Source organism: Bactrocera latifrons, unplaced genomic scaffold (assembly GCF_001853355.1).
Source record: "Bactrocera latifrons isolate USDA-ARS-PBARC rearing strain unplaced genomic scaffold, ASM185335v1 scaffold_51, whole genome shotgun sequence".
Lineage (NCBI taxonomy): Eukaryota > Metazoa > Arthropoda > Insecta > Diptera > Tephritidae > Bactrocera > Bactrocera latifrons.
Window position 1 is genome coordinate 626,213 of NW_017537168.1, and position 7,972 is coordinate 634,184.

Sequence of the window (7,972 nt, forward strand, 5' to 3'; positions counted from 1 at the left end):
TTCTGTTCGTTTCTTCAGTTTGCTTCAATTGTTTATATGACACAAAATATTAAATTTAAATTTTCTTGAATTATTTTTAAATTTGTATTTTTCCCTATTTTAGTCTTATTTTCTGCAACTTGCTATCACTGTCATAACTATGTTAAGCAAAAAATTAAATTATTATTATTTTGTTTAACTCAAAAGTTTTTTCTCCCTTTAGTCCTAGAATGTTATATTTTTATTATTTTTTTTTTCTCGCAGCTGCCTTTCTGACTATCTCTCAATCTATTTTATCCTCTTTCTCCGTGTGCTATTTTTTTAACTAATACCTATACTTTTCTCAAGATTATGCCTGCATATACCTCCCTTTCCCTCCTCTCGCTCTCGCATTTATTATTTTACTTCACGTTGAATTATTTGTTCGCTGTTTCTCGATCTACATATCTCTCTCTCAGTTTCTGTTGAATTATTTTTTAATTATTTTACTCACTCACCTTTGGTTTAGTTCTCCCTCTTAATAAATATTTATATTTATCTCCCTTCCTAACTTCATCTCTCTATCTGTTTCCACCCGTTTATATTTAAAAACATTTTCAAATTTGCAAAAACTGTTGCTTTGACCAAGCCCGATCAAGAGATGTACACGAGCATTACTTTGGTTCGAGGGACCACAGAGAAACATGAGGATTACTTATGTGCCATTTGGTATAACGATCGAGAAAGCTATGATGTAGTTTTGCAGTCTCAAAAGATTGTAAGTGTGTAACATGCGTCAATCAAGCGCTTCTATTTGCAGAAAAATATTTACCCAAAACGATTTCATGACGTTGGCAACTCTAACCAACAACCGGTATATAATTTCCTGAAAATATTTCTCCATATTCGAACAAAATCACTAACCAGAAGGCTAACACAAGAGAATGAGCAAGCTGTATGCGATAACAATGTGACGGAGAGTCACTGGGTGAGTATCTAGTATAGAGAGTGTGCGGGAAGCAACACAATACACGGTAGTAGTGGGTGAAGTGAGCGTGCAAGCAAGAGATGGGTGGCTATAAATGCACATATGCTTCACTAAGGTCAAGATCGTTCATTGACCAAAAGTTGGTCCAGCGCTGCTGCTGCTTGTGTGCTATAGCAAAGAGAAGTTAGTGCTGTTGCTGTTGTTATTGTAATCTGCTTCTCGCTACGATAGTGCAATGGCCATACAACCACACAAACGCGCAGACATCTTTGGCTGCTTCCTTTTCGGTGAAGTGATAAAGTTGCTGTTAGCTTTAGAGCGCTGCTCACATTGCTGTAATTGTCTTGTTGTTGTTTCTTACATTTACTGTCTGCGCTCGCGTTTCTTTTTACTGGATTTTCTTTTTTTTTTTGTAATTATTTTATAACATTTACTCGCTACATTTTGCTGGAATGACTTGACCAACAACAAACGCCTGCTGGCATTTAAATATCAGCGCGCGCATACCAACGACAACAGCAACAACGACAATAACAAAAACAATCAGCAAGTGTTAGCACGACAAAAATGTGCAATAATAACAACAACAAGCGCCATGAACACTGAGAAGATGCTCGAAGACAGAAAACGTACAAAAATATTTGTACATACATTTATAGATATGCACATATGTATGTATGCTTGTAATCACATGTGATCGTGTTGTATTTGCTGTTTGTGGTCATTAATCTCTGGTTTGTGGAACAGTAAACAACATGGAATTGCCACGAGGCTGTAATATGTAGTGCATGTACGTGTGTATGTACATTTGTATCTGAGTGAAAAAAAAAATTGTTTGTTGTTGTAAATTATGTACTCAGATTTTAATTTCCGCAACTTCTCAATTCACGAAATTGAACTTTGACCGCTCTATTCAATCGTTGTTTTTGATGCGTTGCGGCGTGAAGCCGAGCCCGAGACTTCAGCTTAGTTGCAATCGAGATGACAGCTACATACATACATACATATTTTCGACAAATACACGAAGATCAGTTAATCAAAAATAAGTAAATATTAACTGCGGTCAAGACAGTTCAAGCCTATAACTGTGCACTCGACTCAGTTCTTTCACTTTTGCCGAAGACTTAACATGAAATGTACGGACTTTACGAAATCGAGCCTCACACGACTTTGCAGTGATTATAATATTAAAAGCATTCCACTACTTTGCAGCAGTAGACTACATACGTTTTTTACACCCGCTCTATTTTTGAGTTTTTAAGTCAATAATTTCAAGGAGGAATAACAAATTTAGTGTAAAAAGGTCCCGAACTACAGCTCAGCAACGCAACTGGGAAACTCGAGCACTAAAAACTTAGATGTCTACTATAATTTTGGAGAAACTTAAAAGCTCATTAGTGTGGTCTAAAACTTTGAAAAAGATCACGGTCTCTTTTGCAAAAAAAAAAGATCAGAATTTAAAAAAAAAAACAGTGTTCAACCATTAACCCGAAAAAGCAATTTTAAGCGCAAAGCGCTCAAGTTAAAAGCTTTCAACACAATAGAACTTACTCACTTTGAAAGCAGCCGTTAGAGAAATTTTTACACTAAAGTAAACTTTTTTCCCATCTTAGTTTATGGATAACTCTAATTTCAAAAAATTCCAAAACCCCATTAATGTGGTCTAAAGCTTTGAAAAAGCTTTCAGGACATCTTTTGCAAATAAAGATCCAAATCTTAACAAAATAATAGTGTTGAGCCGTTAACCAGAAAAACCGACTTTTAAACGAAAAGCTCTCAAGTTGAAAGCTCTCAAGTCAGCAGCTCTCAGCTCTCAACACAATAGATCTTACTCACTTAGGAAGCAGCCGTCAAAGTCAAAGCTGTCAAGCTAAAAGCTCTCCCGAGACAAAAGCTTTCAAGTTAAAAGCTTTCAAGTCAAAAGCTTTCAAATGAAAAAAAAAATTTGAAAACAGCCGCTTCAAAAGTGAGTGAAAATAATGAAGATATTCGCTATATTTTAACATTTTTGTATAAAAAGGGAAGAATACCACCAAAGGGAAGCAAGCCACCAATGAAATTTATCAGCTGTATCAGTTCGTGCAGCAAAACAATGATTCGCTCGCATACGTGCTGAAAATTTCGATGTGAAAGATGCAACTCGCTCTGGTCGATCTATCGTTAAAAAAAGTCGATGAAACTTTGGAAAAGATTGACCAGGACTGTCACATAAGCGGCTCAAACGGTTTTCAACGATTTAAAAACGCTGGCTACGAAAAGAAGCTCGATGTTTGGTTACCACATGAATTGTCTGTGTAAAATTTAATAGACCGAATTAACATCGACGATTCTTTGCTGAAACGAAATGAAATCGAACCATTTCTGAAACGAATGGTAACAGGAGACGAAAGTGGATCAATTATGACAATAATGTGTGAAAAAGATCATAGTCCAAGCACGGTAAACCTCAACAAATAGTCGCAAACCCATTATTGACGCCTCGAAAGGTTATGCTGAGTGCTTGGTGGGATTGGAAACTATGAGTGGCTCCAGCCTGGTCGAACGATTGATTCTACATTTTACAATCAACAACTGATGAGATTGATCAATAAAAAGGGCTTCATCTTCCTTCAGACCGCACACACCATTGATGACTCGGCAAAAACTGCGACACCTTGGCTGGGAAATTTTGAATCATCCACCATATAGCCCCAATCTTGCGTCAGCGTACTAACTGGAAAATACTTTTTCAACTACCTAATAAATATAGGGAAAGATACAAGGACCATGCTGCGCTGTGAGTTGTGGATCAAGGCGTCAAAAATTCAATTAAATATATATGAAGAACAGAGAGGACTATATCGAAAACACTAGAACCAGCTGAAATCTCTAGTAGTTGCCATACAGCAGGTGGCATACAACAAAGTTCAATCACTTTTCAGACGATTACTCAACTTCGGGCACAAAGGCATAAACACATACATATACACATAAGTAGGTATGTACGTATGTATGTATGTATGTAGTATGTAATTCATGACCCGCCAAGCTTAAGTAAATAATCTACAACCATTGTGACTTCAATTTGTACAGAAATCTCGTTTAAGAGCAAATATACGCACAAAAAGCATCCGGTCATTCAATTTAAATTATACAGTACAACTGGCAATTGTTGCTACTGTTGCATGAACAAGAGATTTGTTGCATGCACTTACTTGTATATTATGTATGGTAGGTATGTACATATGTATGTAGTAAATAATATAGTAAAATTATTAATAATTATGCAATGTTGCATGTTAGTATACATGTAAGAGCATGGCATATATGTATCATATATTTATACATACATACGTATAGTTATGTATATGAACATACATATGTATGTACATACATATGTATGTACATATGTATGCCGGACACATCATGTCAACACACTCCAAACTGGCTGATATCTAGAGTGATAAGCTAAAATTGTTGTACAAATAAAGCTATTTGCTTAAGTACATACTAACATACATACATTTGTATGTAGCTATGTCACAACTATAAATGTAATTACAAATGCGCATTTCTTCTTTACTGATGTTGCAGATATGGTTTAGGCGTATACATATTTAACTATGAGTACTAAGTGATAGGCGTAAGGATAAAGTGGAAGACATATATGTTAATGCAGAGAATAGGATTGGCAATCGCGAATATTAAAATGTGTAATAAATCAACGTTACAACTTTACATTGCGCTAATTTTTAAATATAATATGTCCCAAAATGGTTATATATCAGTCCCGAAATTTCGGGATTGAAAATATAGGTATTGCTGATGAAAATTTCTAATACATCAGAGGAAATCGAAATCCCGAAAGTTGTGTTGCAGTCCCGAAATTGCGGGACTGAAATTAAAGGCACCGCTGATGAAAATTTCTAAATACAGCAGAGGAAATTGAAATCCYGAAATTAAAGGCACCGCTGATGAAAATTTCTAAATACAGCAGAGGAAATCGAAATCCCGAAATTTCGGGACTGAAATTGAAGGCATTGCTTATAAAAAAAAACTCAAGTGGCTAAACAAATATTACTTAAGAAAACATGAAAGTTAATTAATTTTTCTGTTATTCGTACTTTACAAGTATACAACTTAAGTTTGAATAACTTCAAATTTAACAGTGAGAAAATATATAAATACGAAAATAAAACAACAAACAACACAGTATACAAAAAACAAAAAACCAAAAAAAAATATTATAATAAGTGTTACATGGAAAAAGTGGTCACTCTAACTTCATGCAACCTTGAATACTTGTAGTGTGGTCTTTGAAGTCGAAACGGATATACCAGTTTCGTGGTTAATGAAGTCGTAAAGAAATATCGAACAAACCACAATAGTTGTGTTTACCGAGTGGACCGAACTCAAGCCGTTCCCACGACAGTCGGGTCTACTTAACCGGACTCGGATTTTTTATTCGGTCAAAGACTGCCAACTCGGCACTATTCTTTAAAATTACTTTAAGAATGTTTTCTGTCGCTATAACAACAACAACAACCGGACTCAAAGCTGTTTGAGCAGTGTTCCAAGTGAAGGGACGGTACTGAATTGAGTTCAGTCCCAATAGGGAGATTTCAGTGCGAACGTTAGAAAACCTAATCTAAGAAATCAGAATTCGTTTCATTGCACATCAGTAGTATTGACATATGTATGTATATCAGGACGCTACAAAGTTTAGACCACGAGTTGAGATAGCTAAGCGCTTCTATTTATAAATAAAGCGAACCATAAAGCCTATCAAAAGGCTGTCGGAATCGGCAGTAACAAATAATCGGTGATCGATGAAGGTGAAATAAAAATAATTTTTTAATTTTTTTTTATATATAAATAAGCCTCGATATTAATATTTTTTTAACGAAAAAATAACAACAAAAAACTAGTCGAGTTCAAGGCTTTGAAGGGCTTGGAGTTGCTTTGGCGGCTATCTCGGTACTGTCAATAAAACCGTGCTGTGAATTTTTTTTTTTGTGAAGATGTTGATAATTGGCGACACAATATTTACATACCCCGTTATATATAATACGTGTAGATTATTTTTTCAGTTTATTTTCCAAGCGAAGCGAGAATTTCCATAAAGTTAATTGCTCTCGGGGTACAGAGTATGCGCACACCTACGGACACACCAACGTCTTAATGTTTCTTTAATTTATTTCTTATTATATCTGTGATTAATGAGTTCTACACCTGAGGCTGATAGTCAGTTTCGCCGCGATAGTACGAGTCCCGCTGATAACATCCAACATATGAGCAAATACGATATTTCTTATTTATTTGCTTTTATTTTCGAATTTTTTTGCTTGCCAGTATTGTCGCTTGCGTCTGATAAGCGTACCAGATATCTGCTAAGTAGACATGTGCTTAGAATTTTGCCGCTTTGCGCCGGTCTGAAATGAGTCGTAAAGGTGCTAGAGCTACAGCATGATATACACGAGTGAACTGCGTTAAATGATAATGTAAGAGACTGACTGACTACAGCGTTGATAAGCGCGTCGAAGACTGATAACCGCGTTGGAAGAAATTAACTTAAGAAACCCAGTGGAATTTGCTGCCAAATACTTGAAACTCAAACTCGCAAAGCTAAAAGGAAAATGATGATGGCACAAAACATTCCCAAAAAACGAAACGATGGAGGTTGAATCCATCCTTTCTCTCTACCTACTTCGAACCCAGGCTATTCAAAATCAAACCTGGAGTCGCATTTTTACGCGAGATCCAGTTGGCCTAGGACTTCGCTGTCTATAAAACCCTTTAATAAGCTTCGGAATCCAAAAAAGATTTTGGCTCTCCTTACAAAGCGAATGGAGAACAGGTACTCAATGTTGACTCAGAACAATTAGTGTTTTGACGAGTCGAAAATAATCGTTTATGAAAATATCAGAATAACACCTGCTTAGTGTTTAAATAATCAAATTTCTAAGTTCAAATGAGGATTGGAATAAAACAACACCATTTGATATGAGAGAGCCATGAAGGCTTCGAAGTCATTTGGTGTAAAGTATAAATGTGGCACCTTCTGAACAACTGAGACTAAAACTAAAAAGAAAAAGTATGCGGCTATAGAAAAGATCTTTACTGAAATTAAAGCTCTTACTAGGTAGGCAGATTACTTTCTGGTCAACTGATCGACGTGTTTTACGTGACATATGGATCGATCATACAAATAACCTTCTGGGTACAAATCCAGCACGCCACAGGAGCGGCAGCGAATATCACCTCTCAACTGAGCCGATTATTGGTTGACCAACATAGGAGGAGGCTCCAGCCAAAAAAAGAGAAAGCTCCTGATGTCTTATTATACGGAGCCGCGACTTGGGCAGACGCGCTTAATAAGGAAAACCGGCGTAAGGTAGTGGCCAGAGTGTACCGCAGCGCAGCTCTCAGAGTGGCATCAGCCTACCTAATAGTATCAGGTAGTATTATTTGTAAGCGGTAATGCCCCAATTGACCTTCTGGCATATGAAAGGAATAAGCTGTGGAAGCTAAAGAAATCATCCGGCAACAACAAGAGCGCAATACAACAAATAAGAAAAGATACAATAACGACATGGCAACAAAGATGGGGAGAATGAAATTCGCGGCAGATGAACGGCCAGGCTAATAAAAGATCCAGACTCATGGACAAGTCGTAAATTCGGAGAAGTAGATTTTTACATAATCCAGCTGTTATCCCGTCATGGATAAGTGACTTCAAAAAGTACCTCTACAGAATGGGAAAAGTCGAAGAGCCGTCATTCCTATACAACGACGCCGCAGAAGACGACGCTGTACACACATTCTTTGAATGTGTGCGCTGGCAACGAGAACGCACGGCTGTAGAAAACCGACGGTTCCTTTTAGTGAACTCAAATGCACATACCGAACCCGCATACCCCCTCCCCCAAAAAAAAATTTTTTTTAATGCAGAACCATTATTTAATATTTTTTTTATGCTACTAGTAATTTACTATTTAATTAATTTTTTATCTTATTTTATTTATCAATGCTAATTTTTTATTTTTT